Source organism: Chrysochloris asiatica, unplaced genomic scaffold (genome assembly GCF_000296735.1).
Source record: "Chrysochloris asiatica unplaced genomic scaffold, ChrAsi1.0 scaffold00404, whole genome shotgun sequence".
Classification (NCBI taxonomy): Eukaryota; Metazoa; Chordata; class Mammalia; order Afrosoricida; family Chrysochloridae; genus Chrysochloris; species Chrysochloris asiatica.
The window spans coordinates 1,396,667-1,403,542 of NW_006408922.1; positions in this window are offsets into that span (position 1 = coordinate 1,396,667).

A 6,876-nucleotide genomic window follows, 5' to 3' on the forward strand; every position below is an offset into this window, starting at 1 on the left:
GATCATCAGTTTCACATTCAACGAATCATATAGTTTGCTTCATTATAATGATTATAATCCCCTCCATGTACCATCAGTTAACAATATTTCTCTCTAATAATTTTAGCTTTTTTTTTTTTTTAACACCCAGGCATATATAATAATTTAAACCACCATAGGACACATTCTGCAAGTCTACCTTGTGGCCACCAGCTCTCAGTACCTCTCTTTCCATGAATCCAGAGTCCTCAGCTGTTCCCTCTCTCCATGTCCCCATCTCTGCCTCCATCTCTGGTGTCACTGCTTCTCTGGATAGGGTCCTGCATTCCACTTGTGCTCTTCTCCCTTCATGGTCCTAGGGTCCTCTGTTTTGGAACTGTAAGATTAACTACTCCCCATTTTTGTTACAAAACTTCTACTAGAAAAGTACCTTTAATTACAGCATTAATCCAGCCATTCAAGTATTCCTCAGGGTTCAAGTGTTTTGATGCTTTTCAAACTTTAATGTGCATAGTAGCCATTCAGGAGACTTGTGAATATTTTTATTCCATTAGTCTGAGGGGGATGAACACACACAGAATTTCTCAAACTGAAAGAACTGAAGAAAAAATCAAGTCTTAAAATATTAAACGGCAAAATATTGAATGATGCATAAAACATTAAAAAAGGATGCATGGAATAGACAGAATCACTATAACAAAAATAATTGCTCTACCCTCAACCATTTCAACTCTCTTTGGAATGGGCACAAATATGGATCTTTTCCAATCAGTTGGCCAAAGAGCTGTCTTCTAAATTTCTTGGCATAGATGAGTGAGTGATTCCAGTGGGGCATCAGTTTGTTGAAAGATTTCATCCATTTCAAGAGATTGTAAATGATCAAGAACAGATGGTATTGAAGGAAGAAGTCCAAACTGCACTGAAGGCATTTTTGAAAAACAAGGCTCCAGGAATTGACAGGGCAGTGGAGTCCCTCATTTGTCTATGCCAAGAAACTTGGCTACTTGGCCAACCTATTGGAAGAAATCCATTTTATTCCAATTCCAAAGAAAGGTGACCCAATGGAATTTGGAAGCCATTGAATAATATCATTAATATCATGTGTAAGTAAAATTTTGATGTAGATAATTCAAAAACATTTGCAGAAGTACAAGGAGTTGCCAGAAATTCAAACTGGATTCAGAAGATGATGTGGCACGAATGATATCATTATTGATGTCAGATGGATCTTGGCCTAAAATCTGATGTTTACTTTTGTGTTATGGAGTATGCAAAAGCATTCAACTTTGTGGATCATAACAAATAATAGATAACATTGCAAAGAATGTTAATTGTGCTCCTAAGGAATCTTTACATAGACCAAGAGGCAGTTATTTAAACAGAACAAGGGGATATTGAATGGTTTAAAATCAGGAAAGATATATGCCAAGGTTGTGTTATTTCATCATACTTATTCAATCTGTATGATGAACAAATAATCTGAGAAGATGGATTATATGAAGAGGAACTTGGCATCAGGTTAGAGAAAGACTCATTAACAACCTTCCATATGCAGATGACACAACCTTGCTTGTTGGAAGTAAAGAGGACTTAAGATATTTTCTGATGAAGGTCAAAGTATGGATTGCACCTTAGCATAAAGAAAACAAAAATCCTTACAACTGGACCAATAAATAACATCATAGTCCTGGTATGGCACTGTGGGATAAAGCACTGGACTGCAAGGTCAGTTTGAACCACAAGGTTGTCAGTTCAAACTCACCAGTCACTCCTTGGAAACTCTATACAGGGTTTCTATGAATAAGAACTGACTCTGGTTAGCATAGTGGTTACGAATCGGGCTGCGAACCTCAAGGTCAGCAGTTTGAAACTACCAGCCGTTCCGTGGGAGAAAGATGAGGCTTTCTGCTCCGTAAAGATTTACAGCCTTGGAAACCCTGCACAGGGTCGCTATGAGTCGGAACCGACTCCACAGCACATAACAACAACAACAACAACAGCACTTAACAGCAACAACAAATAGAGAAAAGATTGAAATTGCCAAAGACTACACTTTGCTTGTATCCAGTTAACACTCATAGAAGCAGTAGTCAGGAAACCAAACAATATATTGCATTAGACAAATCTGCTGCAAAAGATCTCAAAGTTGTAAAAGAGCAAAGATGTCTCCCTGAAGACCAAGGCGGACCGTTCCCAATCCCTGATATTTTCAGTTGCCCGTATGCATGTAGAAGTTGGAAAATGAATAAGGAAGACTGTAAAAGAATTGATGCATTAGAATTATGGTGTTGAGTCCCTGGTACTTTTAATATTGTTTTCCAACACCATAACTCAAATGCATCAATTCTCCTGCATTCTTCCTTATACAGTGTCCGACTTTCACGTGCACATGAGGCTGTTGAAAATTCCATGGCTTGATTCAGGCTGAAGGTTGTAGTCTTTGATCTTCATTAGTATTTTGCCCATGTTGTTGTCAAGTGCTGTCAAGTCGGTTCCGACACATAGCAACCCTGTATCGGGTTTCCAAAGAGCAGCTAGTGAATTAGAACTGCTGACCTTGCAGTTAAGACTGACCTTGTGGCTCAAAGCCACTTTGTGGTCCAGTGCATTATCCTACAGTGCCACACCAGGACTCCCCATGTTGATGTTGTTGTTAAGTGCCGTCAAGTCAGTTCTGACTCATTTTGTTTACTGTTGTTGCCATCAAGTTGGTTCTGATCCTCAGCGACCCTGTATAGCATTTCTGAGGAACAGCTGGTGACCTTGCGATTCAAACTAACTTTGCAGTTCAGCACATTAACTCACAGTGCCACACCAGGACTCCCAGTTCTGACTGGTAGCAATCTAGCAATCGTGTATAGGGTTTCTGAGGAGCAGCTGGTGAGCTTGAACCCCCTCCCCCCCCCGCCACCTTGGGGTTAAAATAAACCTTCCAGTCCAGCATATTAACCTGCAGTGCCACAGAATCCTTCAATATTGCAAGTCGAGGCTTTTAGACTGCCTCCACCTTTTGTACGTGTTTCCTATAGACAGCATATTGAAGGATCCTATTTTGTTATCCATTCTGCTACTCTCATTTACATTCAGTGTAATTATCCATAGGCATGAGTTGATTGCTGTCATTTTGCTGTGTGGTTGTTATTTTGTATGTGTGTGTGGTGTTGCTGGTTTCTTTGTTTCCACATATTTTTCTGCACTGAGTTCATTTTGTTTGTGGGTTTTCTTTTCATTTTCATTTCTATTGTGCTGTTGTTGTTGTTCAGTGCTGTTGAGTTGGTTCCAACTCATAGCAACCTTGTATAGGGTTTCCAAGGAGCAGCTGTGGGTTTTGAACGGCCGATCTTATGGTTCAAAGTCCAGTGCTGATCCTACAGTGCCACATCATATTTACGAAATCTTTCTGATTTTCCTATTTTTATTTTGATGTGAAGGTGTATTAATTTCCTTTAGGTTATCCTATAATTTATTAATTTTCCCTCCTTAAAACAGTCTGTTTTACCTTGAAATCTACTTGACTTCCTCATTATTTGGAAGTTCTGTATCTACATTGTTGTTGTTAAGTGCCATCGAGTCTGTTCCGAGTCATAGGGTTTCCAAGGAGTGACTGGTGAGCTTGAACCACCAACCTTGTGGTTCAAACTGACTTTGCAGTCCAGTGCATCCTTCTTTTTCTTTGTAGTTGATTTTATTATAAATTGAAGTCTTTGGTTCCTTATTTTCAGTCTTGTAGGTTTATTTTATTCTAAATACTTCTTTATCTAGATTGGGAGTCTTTTTGTAAAGTCGGTCTGATAATTACAAATTCTCAAAGGCTGTAAGTCTTTATCGAAGCAGTTGCCACATTTTTCTCCAATGGAGTGGCTGGTGAGTTTGAACTGCTGATCTTTCGGTTAGTAGCTGAGTACTTAACCAATGTGCCACCAGGACTTTCTCTATATATAGGTGTTTTTTTTCTTTTCTAAAGCTTTTATCGTGAATTGAGTGAAGGTTTACAGGGCAGATCATCAGTTTTACACCCAACGAATCATTGCAATGATTACAATCCATCTCCTCCATGTGCAATCAGTTAATAGTATTTACCTCTATTTCCTTTTTTAATGTACACGTGCAACACTGAAAATATGTATTCATTTAAATGTCCAAAGGGCACATTTTCCAAGCCAGCCTCCTGCCTGCAGGCACACTGCCTTTCTCAGTCCATGGACTTATAGTCCTCAACTGCTCTATTTCTATGTCATTGCTTCTGCCACCATCTCTGTTGTCACTGCTTTTCTGGTTAGGATCCCGTGCTCCACTCACATGCTCTTCCCTCTTGATGGTCCTAGGGTCCTCTATTCCTGAAATGACAGATTAACTGCTCCCCTCTTTTAGTTACACCTCTTCTACATTTACAGCTGTGACAATTGCCATTAGTCCTGATAATGATTACTCATAATTGAATCATAAAAGCCTATCCTCATCATCCCCTATCCCTTTTCACCAGATCCATCTGTACAAGAAGAAAACTATTCAGTGGCGATTTTATCTTACCCCCCTCATTCTGACACAAAGCACCCTCATGGAAGCTTGTAAGTCAGCCACTTTTATAGCCCCATTTTTGATAGCCAGTGTCTAAGTTGCCTGTCGTTATTAATCCAGTGTACTGAGGAGGCAGCTTAATCCTTGCCTATCGGTTGGAATTTCAGGCAGCTACATTCATAAACAAAGGTCCAGTTCATCAAATTGTAGCAATTTACGCTTCCTTCCTGTATCATACTTGTTAAATTTTCATCTGATAGAGTTCTTGGTCAGCAAGTTAGGTCAAATGGGTACTATCTGCAAGTTTGGGATTTCTTGCCTGCCTCCCCCTCACTTCAGACCAGCTGATCTCTTCACTCTCAATTCTAGCCCCTAGTAGCTAGGTCAGTGTCCATGGGTTCAGGACTTCACACATCTCCCTGAAATTCAAACCAACCAGCCCATTCTTTTCTCTCTCTTATTTCAAGGTCATCAGGTGTCTTTGGAATATGGATGAACTAAACCCATGTCTTCATTGCTGCATTTCTCCCACTTCCACTCACAAGTAGACAAGGGCAGTTACCAGCAAGCAAATAAGACTGCTCGTGTGTTCCCTTTGAGTTTCAGTGTTAGAAAGGGGTTTACCCTGATGGACTGACTTTTCTTGCCTTGATGGCTTCAAGTCAAGCAGCTTGTTTTGCTTGATATTGTCACAGACAAACAGTCTACACCCTCCCCGACTTCCCTGCTGGTCTTTCTTTCAAGAAGTATCTTCTGTTCCTCTAGCTGTTCTGGGTTGGTCTGCACATCCTTCCAAGTGGTAAGGTCCCACCTCTGAAGGTTCTGGGTGAGGTTCAGGATTCTACCTAAGGCCCCATACTCCACAAAGGCTTAACAAGAAACCTATTTCCCTGGGCAAATTCTCTCTAGGTTTTTTTTTTTGTTGTTGTTGTTATGTGTCATGGTGTACTCATAGCAACCCTGTACAGGGTTTCTGAGGCTGTAAATATTTACGGGAGCAGAAAGATGAGGATCTTTCTCCCACAGAACAGCTGGTAGTTTTGAACTACTGACCTTGAGGTTAGCAGCCTGACTCGTAACCACTGGTGCTACCAGAGCTCCTCATAGATATGTATAAAAACTCAGCTCACTGCCATCAGGTTCATTCTGAATCATAACGTCCATGTACAGGGTTGCCAAGTTTGTGTAAATCTTCACAGGAGCAGAAATCCTCAGTTTTCTCCACTGAAGATTTGAACTGCTGACCTTTTTGGTTTCAGCCCAGTACTTATCCCTACAGCACCACACCAGGACTCATATTTGTATGTTGCTGTTGGTGGTAAGAGATTCCAAGTAGCACCTGGTGGGTTTGAATCACTGACCTTAAGTTAGCAGTCCAGTGCTTATCCTACAGTGCCACACTAGGACTTCCGAGATATGTATAACATATGAGAATAAACCATTTATTGAATCATGATTACTAGTAACCATCACATACAAAAGGAACCCTAGCGGTGCACTGGGTTAAGGTTTGGGTGGTTAACTACTTCAGGGAGAAAGATGAGCAGAAAGTCTCATCTTTCTCCCACGGAACAGCTGGTAGTTTAGAACTGATGACCTTGTGGTTCGCAGCCTGATTCGCAACCACAATGCTACCAGAGCTTCTCACTCTGTCCTATGTTGTTGTTGTTGTTAGAGGCCTTCGAGTTGGTACTGACTCATAGTGACCTTATGTACAGCAGAACGAAACACTGCCCGATCCTGAGACAACCTCATTACTGTTCCCACACTTGAGCCCATTGATGCTGCCACTTTGCCAACCCATCTTGCTGGGGAATCTTCCTTTTTTTCTCTGACCTTACCAAACATGATATCCTTCTCCAGAGACTGGTCTGTCCTGACAATATATCCGAAGTATGAGAGACGAAGTTTGGCCATCCTGGCCTCTAAGGAGCACTCTGGCTGCACTTCTTCCAACACAGATCTGTTGCTTCTTTTGGCAGCCCATGGCACTTTCAATAATCTCCTCCAACAACATAAGTCAAAGGCATCAATTCTTCTATGGTCTTTCTTATTCATTGTCCAGCTTTTGCATTTATATGAGGTTATTGAAAATACCATGGCTTGGGTCAGGCCCACCTTAGTCTTCAAGCTGACATCTTTGCTCTTTCAACATTTAAAAAAGGTCTTGTGCAGTAGATTTGCCTAATGCAGTACGTCGTTTGATTTCTTGACTGCTGCTTCCATGAGTGTTGATAGTTGATCGAAGAAGAATGAAGTCCTTGACAACTTCAATCTTTTCTCTGTTGATAAGAATGGTGTTTATAGGTCCAATGGTGAGGATTTTTGCTTTCTTTACATTGAGATGCAATCCATACTGAAGGCTGTGCTCTTTGATCT